General features: G+C 42.6%; 1 protein-coding gene across 2 annotated transcripts in view; it reads right to left on the bottom strand.

Annotated features, from left to right (window-relative positions):
- HS6ST2 (heparan sulfate 6-O-sulfotransferase 2) overlaps window positions 1–19,734 on the bottom strand; it is a 291,184-nt gene that overhangs the window by 141,217 nt on the left and 130,233 nt on the right. The gene's annotated exons all lie outside the window — the stretch shown is intronic.

The raw sequence follows: 19,734 nt of genomic DNA, 5'->3' as shown, positions 1-19,734 counted from the left end.
AAGGTCACTGCTAAGATAAGTAGCAGAGTCAGAACTAAAACCCGGGTCTTTCAGATTCCGATGCCCACACTTTTCCCTGCAACTGGATTTTGGTCTCTTTGAGGGCAAGAACAGTGTCACTCCGTACGTAACTCAGGCTCTCACACATAACTGAGAATCAATCAATATTTGGACTGCTTCTCTGAGCTTATGTCAACACCATTTCTCCAACTCACTCTTAGCTCTGTAAAGATAATTCATAAACTTATATAAATAAACAACCTGCACCACTGCCTCTTCTTGGCCCCAAATCACAATGGCACTAACCTGAGAGAGCTCTCCCAAGTGTTCTTCAATTCTCCTAAACTAACTTCCTTTCCTCCAGGTGCAGGGTAGTCATTCTGACTCTCCCTGCAGGCAGAGGGATGGATTGCTAAGTCTTTCACTTCCTTGAGTCTGCCATTTTGATACTCCCTTTTTAACTGCATTTGAGAAATACTCATACACTACGTGCTTAAATTGGTAGAGCTTTTTCTAGAGGACAGTTTGGCTAATATAACAAAAGCCAGAGAAATGTGTATACCTTTTGACATAATGTTCAAACATAATTATAAAAGCAAGGCATATGAAAACATCTTAAATGACCAACAATAGAGAAATAGTTAATTATGGTAGACATATTATGCAGCCATTAAAAATATTATGTTCCGGGGCTTCCCTGGTGGCGCAGTGGTTCAGAGTCTGCCTGCCGATGCAGGGGACACGGGTTCGTGCCCCGGTCCGGGAAGATCCCACATGCCGCAGAGCGGCTGGGCCCGTGAGCCATGGCCGCTGAGCCTGCGCGTCCGGAGCCTGTGCTCCGCAACAGGAGAGGCCACGACAGTGGAGGCCCGCGTACCGCAAAAGAAAAGAATTATGTTCCAAGAATGTATAATGACTAGTAAGTGGTCATAGTATGATGTTTAGCGAATAAGATGGTCCTGGAGTTTACAGTATGAGGGGAGACAGATATTATACCAATAACTATAAACATAATTATTATGAAGCAAATCAGGAGCACGTGTATGTACAACTTACATCCTAACACACTACATGGCATATAGTAGGTGTTCAGTAAATATCTGTTGAGTGAAATAAAGAATGAATGAATGAACACAAGCAAATGAACAGTATAAGGAAGCAAGTCAAAGTGGTGCTCTCTGGCTCGTGAGACAGCAGGTGATTTTTAATTTTCCTTCTGTATATTTTCTGGGCTTTGAAATTTGTTTTCCAATGTGTGACTTCTAATATCTGAAAAAAAAATCTTCCTGAAAAGATATTGCCTATAAAGAAGGGGTAGGGGGCTTCCCTGGTGGCGCAGTGGTTGAGAGTCCGCCTGCCGATGCAGGGGACACGGGTTCGTGCCCTGGTCCGGGAAGATCCCACATGCCGCGGAGTGGCTGGGCCCGTGAGCCATGGCCGCTGAGCCTGCGCGTCTGGAGCCTGTGCTCCGCAGCGGGAGAGGCCACAACAGTGAGAGGCCCGCGTACCGCAAAGAAAAAAAAAGAAGGGGTGGGAACCAAACTTCTTCATGTGAAGGGAAAAGACGAGTGAGAAATCTAATAACTCTCTGGAGGACCTGGGGTATTCTTCACCTCGGAAGTTTTTTCCACAGAATGACGAGAAGCAGCTGTCGAAACCCCTTCTTTGTGCCCTGCATATAACTTTAGAAAGGGAGACAACTTTTAATTCTTCAGTTAGTCCCCAAAGAAGGCAATGGGAAGCAGATGACAAAAAATGAGCTTCTTGTCCTTACATGAAGGACTAGATCTCAAAGTCTAAGTTGACTGCTTGGGCTTGGGTCCCTTGGAACCCTACTCACACTGGAAGCCTTTGGCATGTAAAACTGGCAAGGCCTTGGGGAAAATACTGTCACCAAATCATCTTTGAAATAGATTTTACAATGAGACTTCAAGCTATTTTATTTATCTAAAAATAAAGTTTGGGGTGAGTTCACAATTTGTAATTTATGAGAGCCTTTGGCATATATTTGACGTCTTCATTTTGATCTCTTCTTTGATGTGATATATCAATTGATTTTCTTTTCCCCATCATTGTTCTTGGATTTGTACAACAGAACACTTTATTTTCAGAAAAGCGATTAGCATGGAATGTGACTTATGGTGTCCTAAACTATGTGCTCTATACATGGTAAATGGTTGTAATTACTATAAGATGAAAGTCATATAGTGGATCCATTCTTGGAATTATTATAAAGAAATGGCATGGTCATGGTCTCAAATCAAATTAAAGAGGCATAAAATTCAATTTCATTTTCTCAAGATCTGTGTAAACGTTGAGCACATACAAAATGTGGTTTCAAATGTAACACACTGGCACAGAAGCAGTTTCTGCACAGACGTTGTCAAATGGCATATTTCTAGAATTTTCCATGCTATCTCAAGGCCCAGAGCGTCTTTTCTTATGATGGTCACACCCTGAACCAGAGAAGTGCTAAAATCTGGTTTAGCAGATCCCCAATCTCTCTTTCTCATTAACCCTATGAGGAACTAAAACAACACCACCTCAAACTAAAAATGCTAACACAACATTGTAAACTATACTCAAAACAAAAAACAAAACAAAACAAAACAAAAAAACAAACAAACAAAAACCCTAAAGATGCAAGATGGAAAATATTGTACTGGCACTTTTTTGTGGCCATTTCTGATGCAAAGGAACAACACTTTAAGCTTTTCTCACTTGTATTCCATAAGTCTATTTATACCATACACTTATAATTGCAAAAGTCAACTATAACCCACTAGGATGGCTATCCTAAAACGACAAGCAATAACAAGTATTGGCAAAAATGTAGAGAAGCAGGAACCCTTGAGCACAGTTGGTGGGAATGTAAAATGGTGCAGGCACTTTGGAAAACAGTCTGGCAGATCCTCAAAAAGTTCAGCATAAAATCACCATATGATGCAGCAATTCCACTCCTAGGTATATACCCAGGAAAACAGAAAACAGGTATCAAACAAAAACTTGTGCATGAACGTTCACAGTAGGAGTATTCGCAATAGCCAAAAAGTGGAAACAACCCAAATGTCCATCAGTGGATGAATGGATAAACAGAATGTGGAATATTATTCATCCATAAAAAGGAATGAAGGACTGATACTGCAACAACATGGATGAACCTTGATATCATTTAATTAATTTAAAAAGCCAGCCACAAAAGACCACGTATGGTACCATTCTGCTTATATGAAATGTTCAATACAAGCAAATCCATGGAGACAGAAAACAGATCAGTGACTGCCAGGAGCTGGGGGAGGAGGGAATGTGGAGGGCCTGATAATGGGGACAGTGTTTCTTCTTGGGGGGGTGTTAAAAATGTTTTGGAATTAGTGATTGTGGCACAACTCCGTGAATATACTAAAAAACACTCACTTGTGTGCTTTGAAAGTGTGAATTATATGCTACGTGGGTTACATCTCAATAAAGCTGGGATTTTACAAAAAACTCAATATCAAGTGGGGAAGCTGGAAATTAAGATAATTATTCAGATAACATGTGTGTCAAACGTTGAAAATTCATTAATTCAACAGTACATTATTCAAACGGAGAAGTGTTGGAGGCCTACCGTTGTGCCAGACATTGCTCCTGGTGCTGGGAATATGGCAACGAGCATAGCAAAGCCCCTGCCCTCAGTAAGGGGACATTCTAACAACCCAGCTTTACGCATTGTGGCAGGTGTGTGTGATCTTAGGATTGGGGGAACTCCCAAAGACAAGGTTTTGGGGGTTGGGAGAAAAGCTGCTGAACCTCCCTGTTCATTTAAAAAACAGTGCTCGTGGCTCTTTTCCGTTCTCCACCCCATACAGTTATTTTTAATACTGACTACAAATAGTCCTGCTTCTAGAAAAACAGCTCCTACAGACAGTGGCTCAAAACTACTATGAAGCTGAATTCCAGCTCCTCGTGCAAGGACAGCTTATCTGTTTGGGGAAAGCCATAGAATGAGTCATGAAAGGAGTAGACAATGGAACTTGAAGTTGGTCTAAAGCACCTTCAGTGAACTGATCAGCATGAATCATAGCTACAGAAATCACCACAATTGGTTTTACTTAAACTTAGGTCATAGAACTCTCTAAGACTGCGCCTGTTCAAAAGATTTTCTTCTTCAAAGTACCATTTTCTTCCTGGTGCATCTCTTCTCCATGGACTACAGTGGTTACCACTGTTGACAACACTGAGTAGTTTTTCAAGGCCCTACCTTCAGAGCCAGGGCATCCTGTCCATCCAACCTCAGCTGCTGTTCTTCCCCTGAATATATCTTCCTTCCCTGCTCCCGCTGGGCAAGGCGTCCAGCCTTTCCCTAAACACAACATGCTAGTTCTCTTCTCATGTTACTCAATACGCCCACATCTTTCTCTCCATGTTACTTCTCAAGGCCCAGCATAAGTTCGTCCTTCTCCAGGTAACTTTCCACAGCTTTCCAGCCCATATTGGCCTTGGTCTGTGCCACAGAGAATCAGATAATGTGTGCCGTATCTTGTTTTGTTTTGGTTTTGGTTTTGCTAATAAACCAAGTGAATTTTCCTCCCTCAGCTAGTATGTGCTTCAATGATACTGTAGTCATAGTGCGGAGCTCACTGTTTAGCAGCCATTTTCATTTGTCTCAAGTCTTGAAATAAAAAGTCCTGGGAATATGCTGCTACCGTAACCTTTCAAACATGCACATTTAGTTGCTGGTTATATATAGGTGGTCTGCTAGACGAACCCCTAAGTTACTGAAATGTAAAAAGCACACGTTACATGCTTTATGAACACCTTACATGCCAGAAGGTTGTTAATCTCGTCAATGTGTATATTATACATTTTGACCAAAATAAACCATGAAAGAATGGTTTTCTTCAGGAGTGCTTAACCATGGTATGATCATGGAGTGAACGGTTCATCAGACAATGTGTATCAGATCATTGGAGGAGAGATCGTGCAGGCAAAATTGAGAAAATTTTGAAAGGTGAGGGAGATACAACATAGCTGAAAAGAGAACTGTCTGAAGAGCATGGATTTTAGCCCCAGGAGCTAATGTAAAAGACCTAATGAAGTATATTAATGTGACGAGCATGACAATTAACTTTCGAAGACAAATCTGCAGCATCTACATCTTCCGATCGCCAAAACTCATACAAAGAAGAGAAAGAAAAACAAATCTGCAGGAGCCCATCCTATGTGAGTGGCCAGGTGTTCAGTGCGCGCACCACTAAGAGATGCCACTGCTGCATGAGGAATCTGTGCTGTCTCTTTCAACTTGATATTGCCCTCTCTCTTTGTAAAAACAAGGATGAAGGGGTTATGGCCCTGGTCCTGTCCATCCTCCCTCCATCCCATCCTATAAAGTACAGTAAAGTCCCTACCTATATACCCTTTGTATCCTGTTACTCTCAGACATCTAGTGGTTCCCACCCATTAGTCTTCCACTATCTTCTTCCTTCTCCATTCAAGCCAGGCCATCTACTCACCAGGCCCTCCCACAAATCCACCAAATGCACTTCAGTCTGGAAGCACAGCTTGAGATGTTTTTTCCATCTGAAATGACCTCCCTGCTTATCAAAATCTCACCCCTAATTTTTAAGATCCAGTTTAAGACTTGACCACTCGAGCCCATTCCCTCCAGTGTATCCCCTCTTCCTCTTACTTCCTCATTTGACAGTCATATGCTCATCCACATGACGAATCACGTAACACCAGGGGTTTTCAAAGGGAGGCGGTTTTGCATCCCAGGGGAACCAAAAACGTGGCAACGTCTAGAGACATTTTTGCCCGGCATAACTGGAGAGGGGTGCTACTGGCAGCCAGTGAGTTGAAGCCAGGGATGTTGCTAAACATCCTATAACGTGGACGTCTTACAATATCCACAGGACAACATCCCACAACAAAGAATTATACCACCCAGAAGGTCACTGGTGCTGAGGTTGTGAAACCCTGATTCACACATAGATAAGTGTTGTCTACTCAACTGGATTGGAAGCTCTCTGAGCAGGACCACTGCCATTCACAGCATCTAACCCAGTGCCGAGCATCCCTGACAGCATTCCTTGACAAATGTGTGTGCTGATTGTATGTCACCATCTATCCGGTTGAGTAAAAGAGAAGAAAAGTTCATCTAAAATGATTGGGTTTGCTTTTATCCTTTTTCTATCTAATGGAGTTTATCAGTTTTAAAGAATGTCACTTTATGGGGCTTCCCTGGTGGCGCAGTGGTTGAGAGTCCACCTGCCGAGACAGGGGACACATGTTCGTGCCCCGGTCCGGGAAGATCCCACATGTCGCGGAGCGGCTCGGCCCGTGAGCCATGGCCGCTGAGCCTGTGCATCCGGAACCTGCACTCCACAACGGGAGAGGCCACACAGTAAGAGGCCCGCGTACCGCCAAAAAAAAAAAAAAAGTCACTTTAGACTTATGTTCAGTGCCCTTTCTTCTTAAGCCTTTTATGATATGGATGACTCTCAGTAAGGAAATGGGGACAGCAAGTAGCCATGGGAGTGTCTCAAATTGTTGATTGTGATGGAACTAGAGAGAATAGAAGTCTCAAGCTTTCATTTTCCACTCAGCTGTGGCTGGGCAGATGAGAAACAATTAATTCAGCCATTCAAAAGACATCTAATGAGCTGCTACTGCGTGGTCAACTCTGGGCTAGGCTCCGTTCTCAAGTTTCGGTGTGATGCATTCATTGCTAGGAGCCAAGTCCCTGTCATAGAATACAGCTCCCCATGGAAGCAATGCTACAATCTAGACCAGAGCACAGGCATCAAGTATATCACAGATATTACTATGCATAGAGCCTAAACCAATCATAATCACATCATAATATTGCTTCTCTAAGAAATTCACAAACAACATTGCTCTCTAAGTTCTTTAAAGAAACAGTGGCGTCTGAATACAATGATGTACGTATACAACACGCAAAACACAAGTTCACTGAATTATAAAGTCAACTCAAAACCTAATATAGTAGCTATAAAAATGGATATCAAATACTGGGATGAGTCATTAATGGATTTACCTTCTACTAATTTGGAAGGACTTGGGGAGTGGTGTGCGAAGCTGAATGGAAAGCCTTGCATCTTTTTCTTTTATTTATTTATTTATTTATTTATTTACTTTTGGCTGCATTGGGTCTTCGTTGCTATGTGACGGCTTTTCTCTAGTTGTGGCGAGCAGCGGCTACTCTTCATTGCGGTGCGCAGGCTTCTCATTGCGGTGGCTTCTCTTGTTGTGCAGCACGGGTTCCAGAGCGCAGGCTCAGTAGTTGAGGCTCACGGGCTCTAGCGTGCAGGCTCAGTAGTTGTGGCGCATGGGCTTAGCTGCTCCGCAGCATGTGGGATCTTCCCGGACCAGGTCTCGAACCCGTGTTCCCTGCATTGGCAGGCGGATTCTTAACCACTGTGCTACCAGGGAAGTCCCAGCCCTAGATCTTTTTAAGAAGTTGTCTTAAGGAAGCTGGAGTTGGCCTTTTCTTTCTCTCCAGGGTCTTCTTGACACTTGGCAGCCATCAGAACGTTTCACACTTCCAGAAAAGCTATATCAAAACATTTAGCTGATCATCAGTGCTACTTTTTTCAAAAAGTGTTTCTAAACATTTTCCAAAAAAACCCGTAAAAACAACAAGAAGACAGTATCCTGGAATGGAGGAACGAATGCAGAGAGAATTGCTGTGTGGGTGTTGAATTAGACAGCAGCCACCTAGTCCAGCAGCACAGGGTGAAGGAAAGGGGCACAGAAACTGTCAGCAGGAAAAGGAGGGCTGGACCAAGTCAAAAGAAAAAAACCTATTGGAGCTCGGGCTGGGATAAGTGCTGTGTGTAGCTGGGCAGTGGCTGTGATTGTGCGGCGGTTCAATCCATTCTGAAAACAAGAGACTCCATCCTTTCAAACATGCTTCACGCCGCACTGAAGATACTTTACGTCCTTTCCCCAAACCCACGAGGACCATCTAGTAAATGAAGCTGTTCTGAATCAGATTAAATGTGCAGGCTGCATTCTAGCCATTAAACCTCATCTAATCTAAGAATTAGTGAAAACTCATAATTTTCACCAGATAAAAATATCACGTTACAAAAATCAAAAAAATCATATCAAGGAAATGCCCGAAAGAGTACACTGTAACTGTCAGATGCTGATATCTGAGAGGGTAGTTTTTAATTGGATCAAAATCTCTATAGTCTTTTAAAAAGCTCATTAAAATCCCAGCCACAAAATAAACTTGAAAGAAAAGAACACAAAGCTTCTTTTAATTAATGGAGGCAAATGCAATATTTGCAGAAGTCGACTTGGGGACGATTCATTTGGGATGATTTCAGCAAGCCCTACGAGCTTCCTCATGGTTCCCTCCCCATCTCTCCCTTGCGACATCCAGCACACACAATAAGGAGGACAATAACTGGTATTTCTTGAGATTTTTACCATGTGCCTGGTCTGTGCTAAATACATGCATAAATTCCCTTATTTCTCCCAACGATCCTATGAGGTAGGTACTCTTACCATCTCCAGTTTACATATGAAGAAACTGAGGCCCAGAGAGGTAGTGGGGAACCAAAGCCACACAGCCAGCAAGGGGAGGAGTCACAATTCCAACCCATGCGGTCCGACTTCCGACTCTATTGTTCTCGCTCTACTCTCCATCAGCTACCCATTTTCACTTGCATCCCTGCCCCAGATGGTCCTCCACATCAATCAGATGCAGTTCTTACAGGAGTGCATGCCGCTACGCCCACAGGGAAGGCATCAGAAACCGCCGTGCATGTGCAAGGTCAGCTGCATGGACTTCATGCCGAGCCCATCCCTGACTTGCACCAGAGCCAAGCTTTACTGACCTTTTTTAGCCTCCACATGGCCAGCCCTTCTCCCATCAAGAGCTCTTGCACCCCGGCTGCCATCTCCCCCACTGCCCTTAAAATGGAGCCTCCTTTTGCTCCTTGAGAAGTGTCACCATTGTCCCTTTGGAGAAGGGAGCCTCCTTTGGATGTCTGAGAAGTGTGACCTTTTCATAGTCCAAAGAGTTTCTGGACCCAAACTCTCCTTTAATACAAAATTGTCCTCTTGTTTCCCCTTCATCTTGGCTGAAAACAATGTCTCTGACCTCAGCCCATAATAGCTACCATTTATAGCCTACTTACCACGTGCCAAGCATTCTGCATACATCGTATCACTGAAACCTTATGATCATTCCGCAAGGTAAGCACTAGTATTATTCCTGCTGTGCAAGGGAGAAAATTGAGACTCAGCTAGATTAACCAATTTGCCCAAGCTAATACAGCAAGGGAGTGCTGGTGGCAGGGTTAGGGCCTGGAGCTGTAAGACCACCTCGAGCAGGTCATTTCACTTTCCTGAGCCTTGGTGTTCTCCCCTGTAACAGGAAGGAAATAAGAGTTCCTACCTTTGGGATTGCCACGAGGATGAGATGAGATAATGAGTAGAAAAAGTCAGCACAGTGCCTGCACAAAGGAAGCCCTCACCAATGAATATTTTCTTTCCCTTGCTGAGGGAGTAGCCTTCATGGCGTGGGCCACTACTCACAGGCCTCCAGCCCCAAGATGACTGGAGAAAGATCCAGGCGAACTCTCTGGAGCTGTGTCTTGAACTTCTCTCTTAGGAACAGGGGCTCAGGTGACCTTGGGTTTCTCTGCATCAGGGTGTGATTATCCACCTACAATCCAGCCTATCATCACACCATGAAGGTGAGGCAGCACACAGTGGCGCATGCCATGTAGCTGAACTCACTAACAAGCACACTAACTGAGATGTGCTCTAGTCCATACCTAGCTATAAGGTTTCTCACATCCACTGCTTTACCACAAACTACAAAGGATGGGATTGTTTTCCTATTGGGTCAGTGATGAATCCAAAATGATGGTGTTACCAAGGAGGGACGTGGGGGAGGGATGGATTGGGAGTTTGGGATTAGCAGATGCAAACTGTTATATATAGGATGGGTAAATGACAAGGCCCTACTGTACAGCACAGGGAACTGTATTCAATATCCTGCAATAAACCAAAATGGAAAAGAGTACTAAAATGAATATATATATATGTATAACTGAGTCACTTTGTATAGCAGAAATTAACAGAACATTGTAAATCAACTATACTTCAATAAAATTAAAAATAAAAGCTAAGAAAGAAGATGTGGTACATATATGATGAAATACTATGCAGCAATGAAAAAGAATGAAATAATGCCATTTGCAGCAACATGGATGGACTTAGAGATTATCATACTAGGTAAGTCAGAAAGAGAAAAACAAATACCAATGATACCATTTATATGTGTGGAATCTAAAATATGACACAAATGAACCTATCTACAAAAGAGAAACAGACTCACAAACATAGAGAACAGACTTGTGGTTGCCAAGGAAGAGGGGGATGGGGGAGGGATGGATTGGGAGTTTGGGGTTAGCAGATACAAACTATTTATATATAGAATGGATAAACAACAAGCTCTACTGTATAGCACAGGGCACTATATCCAATATCCTGTGACAAACCATAATGGAAAAGAATATGAAAAATAATACATATACATATATGTATTGTCTTTCATATTCTTATATATATATACATATTTATGATATGGATATATATAGATATCTTTTTCATATATATACATATATATGTATAACTGAGTCACTTTGCTGTACAGAAGAAATTAACACAACATTGTAAATCAACTCTACTTCAATAATATTTTTTTAAATGATATTGTTAAAATGAAAAGATATAGAAATAATCCAATTGGTTTGAAATATTACAGGGTTACCTAGAAATGAAATCGTTTCATTCGTGATAAATGTCATATTCAAGATATATAAAAACATTAGAAGTAAAAAACAGGGGTGACTAACTCTGCCTTGGAGAGAATCAGAGAATCATAGAAGACAGTCAAGCTGAGTCTCCAATGATGGGCTGAAGGTAGGTAAAGGTGGTGAGGGGAGGGGAATGGCTTTTCAGGCAAAGGAAAGGCACAAAAACACAGAGGTGTGTGAGGAAGTAGGGTAGTCTTAAGAATGATGAGAGCAGGACTTCCCTGGTGGCGCAGTGGTTAAGAATCTGCCTGCCAATGCAGGGGACACGGGTTCAAGCCCTGATCTGGGAAGATCTCACATGCCGCGGAGCAACTAAGCCCGTGTGCCACAACTACTGAGCCTGCGCTCTAGAGCCCGCGAGCCACAACTACTGAAGCCCGCATGCCTAGAGCCCGAGCTCCGCAACAGGAGAAGCCACGGCAATGAGAAGCCTGCGCACCGCAATGAAGAGTAGCCGCCGCTCACCACAACTAGAGAAAGCCCGCGCACAGCAACAAAGACCCAACGCAGCCAAAAATAAATAAATTAATTAATTAACTTTAAAAAAAAAAAAAGAATGCTGAGAGCAGCGAGGGCTTAAGGGGGAGGGTTTGCTAGACAGATGAGCAAAGGTCAGATGAAGAAAAGCGCCTTGGATGCCATGCCAAGGAGCAGAGCATTCACCCTGTGCTCTCAAAGGTGTCCTGCCAAAGGTTGTTGGCAGGCCGCACACTGAAAAATGTGAGCTTGGGGAAGAGGGCTGACTCCATGATGAAATCCACTTGAGGCGCTGAAATATTCAAAGTTAAACATGCTTGTATGACGCTAAGAATTGCCTCAGAGGACACCGGAAAATACCAGAGTTGTGAGCTGCATGGGGTTCTCTAACAAATATCATATATTAGACACACGAGTGACAACAGCCCTCCTTGTTCCTCTAAGAGACTTTGGGACTACAAAGCAAAGACAGCCCCCTGAGGATAGGAGCAGAGAGAGGTACGGGCATGCCAACATCAAGTCCTCATGCAATTTGCCATCTCAGGGCAATTCCTGTAAGGACCGAGTGAAAGAGCAAGGGGAGTACGTCCCAGATGGGGGCTGAGTGCATCCCTTTTGGATGTTAGAGACCTGAGGACCCCAATGATAGAATACATTGCAGAGACTTAAGAGGTGTGATTGGGAAAGTCAGCTGAGGAACCATCTGGCCGAGTCTCAATTCTAAAGTATTGCCTGAATGTGTCAGGAATGGTGTCACACAAACACCCAGGCAGTATACAGCCTCTGGAAGACAGAGGAATTTGTCTCTAGGAATTTTCCCAGAATATCAGAGGGCCCCAGTAAATGACTGTATTTTGCTCCACCTTCCGGAAATAGATACATCTCTGAGGGTAAAGATCCTTCCAAGGAACTATAAAGATTTTTCTGGGGGGAAAAATGAGTTTGAGTTCTGGCTTTGTTTCAAAGGAAAAGAAACATATTAGGGCATATCTGGCATAGCAAACAGTAGAGTACCTACCAGTGCCTCATGAAATACAAACTGACAAACTGTTTCTGAAATTTAAAAAAACATTTTTTTTCAATAATAAAAAAAAAAAAACACGTGCTTGTAACGGAAGGACTTCTCGGGACATTTAATATAATGTGAACCTCCAAGAGGAAAGAAGTATAGTATATAGGTTTTCCTGAAGCTACCTGACCACAGTCCCATTTTTCACACCCTATAAAACTAGGGTGCGATGAATGTACTTTGGGAAATGTAGGTTCACAGAGCCACTGAACAGTTTGAATAGGGCCTTGAAAGATCCTTCTGTCAACAGCATGGAAAACAGACTTGTGAAGTAGAATCAGAGCAATATATTACAAAGCTCTTGAACTACTCTAAGCAAGAGATGGTTAAGTAAAGAAGGAGTCATGGGCATGGAGAGAAGAGAGGTCAGCTTTGAGAAATATTCATGGAGTAGAATCCATAGAACTTGAAAGATTGATTTAGATGAGTGAGTGAGGGAAAAGGTGCGCCTGAGTTCCTGGCTTGGCATTGAATAGATCATGTGGGGGGCGATTCCACTCATGAAGCATGATAAGGAATAAAGAGAAAAGAGCAGGACTGAGGTAGAGTGGCGGTTAGGAGAAATGCTGGATTCCTTTTGGGGGGTGTGTGGAGTCTTAGGTACCTGTGGGATATCCCGAGTGAGAAAGCCCAGCAGGTAGCTGGATGGATGAGTCTGAAGTTCAGGAGGGAGGTCAAGTCTGCAGAGGTCGATTTGGGAGTTGCCAGCATAGAGATGGTACGTCCACGGGAATGGATGAGATGGCCCAATTCAAGAGAGTGGCCTGCATTAGTGCAAAATGCCACGAAGACAGGCTGGGTATGGGTCGATTATTAGGGTGGGGTTTGACGAGCCGGTCATCAGTGACCTGGGAGAGGATAGTTTCATTGGAAATGTTGGACAAGAAGCCAGATTTCAGGGAAGCAAGAAAGAACAGAAGGTGAGGCTCTGGAGAAATCAAATCTAGAACACATTTGGAAATATAATCTGAAGGAACAGAAGTTGTTTATCCTACGAAGAGACATGGGAGAGGAGGGTCATGACAAGTGATGCCCGAGAGGCATGAGAGTTATTCTGTTTCCCCAGAGGGGACTTACTTCAATTACATGTTAGATTGACTCGGGTTCTTGCCCAGGTTGTGTGACCTTGGGTAAATTACGTCAGTGATCTGAGCCTCAGTTTCTAACTCCACAAAAGGAAGACAGTAATCATAGGTACCTCATGGGGTACTGTGAAGATTGAATTATTTACTAGGGTAACATAAGAGTGAATGTACAGATCCACTGCTTCGCACAGAGTGGGTGCTCCATAAGGGTTCACTCTCGCTCCCTAAGTCACAGAGACAATGAGATGATGCCAGGATTCCTTTGCAGACTCAAAATCTTGACATAGATGGATGTGATGGGCGGGGAGGGTGTCTGTAAATCTCTGTTGAATTTTCATTTTGTCAGGAACCTGAAACCCACCCAGACACACGCTGCCTCTTCTCTCCCAAGCCCCAGACCTTGTTTTCTAAAGTCAATCCTCACAATCTGAAGCGACCATCATTTTAGAGACAGGGTTACATGGGCACCGGAAAGTGCACGGTGAACTCTTGTGTCACTTTGCACGGTTGTCTTCTGTTGTCGGGGTGCTCTGCGGAGGAACCACCAGGTACCATGAGTACTGAAGCCGCCAGGTTTCTGTGAAAGGTCAGCATCCATCCTTAGCCCCATAGAGGCCACAGAAATGCTAGTTTGAAAAATATATTTTATTGAAGTATAGTTGATTTACAATGTTGTGTTTAATTTCTACTTTGCAGCAAAGTGATTCAGTTATACATATATATTCTTTTTCATATTCTTTTCCATTATGGTTTATCACAGGATACTGAATATAGTGCCCTGTGCTGTACAGTAGGACCTTGTTGTTTATCTATCCTGTATATAATAGTTTGCATCTGCTAATCCCAAACTCCCAATCCTTCCCTCCCCCATCCCTCCCCCTTGGCAACCACAAGTCTGTTCCCTATGCAATGAGACACTCTTGAAGTCAGTGGTTCTCCACATGTACAGTCAGTGGCTGTACATCGAATCACCTGAGGGGTTTTTAAAATTACAAATGCCCATATCGACTTCTTAAAAAACAAAGAAAATCCTAAAGTTTAACTACATAAACACTTGTACAGAAAACTTGGCATTTCAACAGTTTCAAACACATGTGCACAATTTTTTTTCTAAAATTTTATTTCGACAGAAAATTTTAAAATTACAAATGGCCAGACCCCCACCCAAGAGCAAATGAATCCAAATTTTAGGAGATGGAACTTAACTGAGCCTCTGCATTTTTGAAAAGCTTCTCAGGTGATTCAGTTGTGCAGCCACAATTGAGAACACGGCTCCTCTACTTGCAAAATACCCAGACCCAGTGCCTAGCACACAATGCGTGAGGGTAAATGAGAATCCCCCTCATGCTTTCTCTCATCAGACACCAACCACACCACTGAAGGAAGCCACATCTGGCTGGGCTGGCATCAAGAAAGAATTCCACAAAATCCTGCCATTTGTGACAACATAGATGGACCTTGAGAGCATTACGTTAAGTGAGATAAGGCAGACGGAGATAGACAAATATTGTTTGATCTCACTTATATGTGGAATCTAAAGAAGCTGAACTCATAGAAACAAGAGTAGATCAGTGGTTTTGCCAGGGGATGGGGAAACAGGGAGATGTTGGTCAAAGGGTAGAAACTTTCAGTTATAAGTTGATAGGTGATGGGTATGGAACGTACAGCAAGATGACTATAGTTAATGATACTGTCCTGTATACTTGAAAGTTGCTAAAAGAGCACATCTTAAACGTTCTCACCACACACGTGCACACGCACACGCACTCACACTCACACAAACTGTAATTATGCAATGTGACAGATGTGTTAACTAGTCTGATTGTGGTAATCATGTCACAATATATGTTTATCAAATCATCACGCTGTATACCTTAAACTTACACAATATGTCAATTATATGTCAAGAAAGCTGGGAAGAAAACAACCCCACAGACCTTCAAAAAAGGTCCTAAAGAAGTGACCACATGGCATTTGAAATCTTGACATAATAGACTCATGCACCCACCAGGCACCAGACACCCCCGCCTTGGGAAGACTCTCTAGAATCTGTCCTTCCATCTCACCCCACCTCCTCCCTGGTTCATTTCAGAAAAGTGAACGTCCTTGTCCACAGCTATGGACCCGAGTGACTCCAGATTGCCCCAGTTGTAACAGCTAAAACATCTCTTAGCTCTCTCTTAACCTTTTCAATATTTGATATAAACCTTCTCATTCAGTTACACTTTTCAATTTTCAGCTGCATTTGAGTCTTTTCAACTTAATCGAGGCAAAAGAGTATGATTAAATTGTTCTATCAAAATCAAGTGTTGCCATGTAGCTTTCTACATCACTCCCAGAGAGCGCTCACACAGCGACTCCATCACACGAGACTTCAAAGACTTCAGGCTGATGCCGCCGAAGCCCAAGTGCAGCCCTCGGAAGACAGAGAAGTATGGAGAACTGAAGCATGAAATTGCTTTGAAACGATGAAGCAGAGATGCGTTTTTCTTCCCAATCAAATCTCTGCAAATCCTGACAGCAGGTTTACTCACCACACCGGAAATCTATTCTCTAGCATTGTTTTTCATACCTGAGTCTCCTGTTCAGCACATCACCCTATAATGAAGCCCATTTACCCTTAAATCACTCACAAAGAAACACATTAACATCGTTGCACACTTGGAGGCTGGCTTCTGACATGACCACTGAATTGAACTGAAGCACAAAAATACCTTCTGCCAGCTCCAGAACACTCACTGTTCAAATGGCAATGCCAAGATGGAGGGCAAAATTCTGGGCTGCCCAGTTGTAGAAGTAGGCTGGGTTCACTCCCTCTCAGAGGTAGAAACATTCAAAAAAAGTGGAGACAGGGGGACTGACGAGTTTGTTTGTATACCTGCAGTTACTGGGGGATTATAAACTTATTTGATCAATTTATGCCCAATTGAGGGAGCACCAGAGTTCTGGTTAACATAGGATGCTGCACTGGGAGTCCGAAAACCTGGGCTCCATTCTTGGATTTGCCACTAAACAGCTATATGATTTTGAAAGATACAGACTAGTTGATTATGCCCAAGGTGTATGGCATGACTCATGAGCCGTGTGACCATAGGCAAGTCGCTTAACCTCTCTGCGCCTCAGTCAGCCCCTCATCTGTACGATGGGAATATAACGGTTTCTACCTCATAGCATTGTTCTGAGGATTAAATGAGTTAATATAAACACTAGAACGGTGACTTGCACGTGGGCATTGCTTTGTAAGGATTAGCTATCAACACTGCTTTTAACTGTAAAATGAAAGGTGTACTAAACGACTCTTAAGTCCCCTTGCAACTCAATGACTGTGTTATTTCTCTGTCATCTTGGCACCTCTGCCAGATACTGAAGTAGAAAGAGCGGAATCTGCTGAGAATGTCCAGGGCCAGTCTGCTTGCTTTTCCACTAAAATCCTGGATTTGTGGCCTAACTGGGGAATGAGTCATTCTGGTTAACTGAGTTTTCCAGATTACAAAGGTTTAGCACTTCTTTTTCTCCGGAATCACCAGCTGTGCCCCATCATCCTCAAAGCTGCATCTTTAATCCTTGTCATTCTCTTCACTCTCTCTGCTTCCTGTCTTTATTTCTACTACTTTCTTCTTCTCTTTGTCCTCCCTTTTTGGACTCGGGTTTGGCCTAGACCCTCTCCCCAGCTTTAGTCTCCTAGCTCCTACTCACCTTCAAGTCTCAGCTTAAACATGACTTCCCACGCTAGGTCAGAGACCCTTCATATATACGCTCATAGCACCTGATTCTTCGCCTTTTATAGCACTTGTCACTATTGAAATTACGTACTCAGAAGTATTTTTGAATGAATGCATGATGTGTATTCATCTGCACATTCATTCCTCCATCCTTTCAATCACCCAAGCCATTCTTTTCTTTCTGGTCATGAAACTCATTACAGTGTGTCTTGAATAATCCTTGAAGTCTCAGTATTTGGCTCTTTTTCATACTGTGTTCAGAATCATTCTCTGCAACCAAAAATGAATTAAGAAAAGAGACACATATCTCTAAAAACATCACTGCTCTGGGTACCAGAGGACAATGAAAGAGGGGCTGACCATAAACTTTAAGATGTATCTTGATTTTTTTTAATTTTGGTTAAATGATTTTTAAAAATCCTCTTCAAAGAAAATGTTGTGTTAAGATATGTTCAAGTTCAAGGATGTGGAATGGTGACTATCACTTCTCATTATAGAGGTATTTTTGGTAATACATTCAGGGAACCATCCTAGGGGAAAATGGTATAAGTAGACAGACCATGCTCTACTGTGACAAAAGCTTTAATTTTTACCAACATTTTAAACACTTAATACCACAATTAATCTTTAACAAATAAATAAATATTTATTTAACATTTATTTTTAATCAGTACTTTGTAGTTGAATGAAAGGAAGGGGCCATAAGCACCCCGTTTATAATTTCAATTGCAGTGTAATCTCCCTAGAAATATGTGCTCCCTGATGAGATTTTAACAGAAAGTATTTATACTCATCGATGATGGTTAGAAGTCACCATCCACTTTGTTAAAAAATATTTTCTTTTTCAGGCGTCCAAATAATATTTCCTTACTTTGGACTGGTTCCCTTTAAAGTCAGAAAGTGCAAGTGGCTTGGGGATTGAACAAGCAAGAAAGTTTTCCTTTTCCTTTCTCTAAATAAGCAGGAAAAAAAGAGATGACGAATGAAGTGTAGAGCTCAATGCTTTAGGTCTGACATGTTAAACCAGAGTTTTAAAAATCGACTCCTTTTTTTTCTTGAAAGTTTCCACTTCCTAATATGAAACATGAAAAAAAATTGTCTGTAGCAGCTGCTTTTCTTAATAGAAACACTGCATTCTTGTGGAAGAAAAATATCCAGGCTATTTCAGTCTCACAAGGGAGTAACCCGAATTGGGTTCTGCAAGTCCCTGCTAAAACATAAGTGGGGAATAACGGGGTGCCAATCTTCATGGTAAAGCAGCTACTCAAGTGGGAGTGATGGCTAGCTGTAGACACAGCTTGAAACCGAAAGTTCTTGTTTCCCCTCTTCCACCAAGGCATCAACTCTCTTCCGGGGAGTTCTCTGTTCTGGGTAATAGAACCAAAGCTAGGGGGCAGCCGGGTGGGCTGGGAGGAAGCTGAGGGTCCTAAGATCCGGGAAGAGAAAAGGGTTAGGAATCAAAACTGGGATTGGGACCTCTTAGGCTAGCCCAGGCTTCTGAACTGGAAGTGCACATCAAAACCATTTGGGGTAAACTTTTTTAAAATAACAGCCTTATTGAGATATCATCCATATACCATACCATGCACCCATTTTAAGGGTATAACTCAGTGTTCTTAGTGTATTCACAAAGTTGTGCAACCATTACCACGATGAATTTAGGAACATTTTCAACACCCTAAAAAGAAACTTCATATGCTTTAGCTGTCGTCTCCCAATCTTCCCCTTGCCCGTATCACCTGGCAACCACTGACCTGCTTTCTGTCTCTATAACTGTGGCATTCTGGATATTTCATATACATGAAATCATACAACACGGGATCTCGTGACTGGCTTCTTTCACTTAGCATAACGTTTTCAAGGTTCATTCACGCAGTAGCATGTACTGGCACTTCATTCTCTTTTATGGCTGAATGATATTCCACTGTGTGGATAGACCATATTTTGTTTATCTCTTCATCAGTTGATGGACATTCGAGCTATTTCCACCTTTCGGCTGATATGTGCTTTAAGGTATAGGTGCTGAATTATCAAATAGGGCTCAAAATCAGGTCCACAACAACTCCAGGGGATTCCCTGAGAGTGTTTCCTAGAAGCAGGATGCAAATCTCCAAACCAACTCCTTTTACATGCCAGGCCTTAGGCTAGTTGCTGGCCTTAGAGACAAGGATGGGACGTGGTCCCTTCCTTCAGGTAGAAAGAGCATTCAGAGAGAGAGAGAGATTGAGATTGAGATCGAGATCAAGATTGAGAGAGACAGAGAGAGAGAAAGAGAAGACAGAGATTCTATAAATGGTCCCTATCTTCCTTATTAATCCTGATCGGTCTACCAGGGAGTTGATCAGAAGCTCAGATTTGGTGGGAAAAGGCATTAACCTAAATATTTATATAAGAACATTTGTCTTGACCTCTATGGTCGGTCTTCTCATATTCTACGACATATGATACTCTAAGCATGGTATACAGATGTTGAATCAAGTACAATTAGAGTCAAGGTGAAAATGTTTGGTGTTTTCCAATTAAACATTTCTCAGAGCAAGAAA

The sequence above is a fragment of the Delphinus delphis genome, chromosome X (assembly GCF_949987515.2).
Source record: "Delphinus delphis chromosome X, mDelDel1.2, whole genome shotgun sequence".
Classification (NCBI taxonomy): Eukaryota; Metazoa; Chordata; class Mammalia; order Artiodactyla; family Delphinidae; genus Delphinus; species Delphinus delphis.
This window is presented reverse-complemented; position numbering and strand designations above follow the sequence as displayed.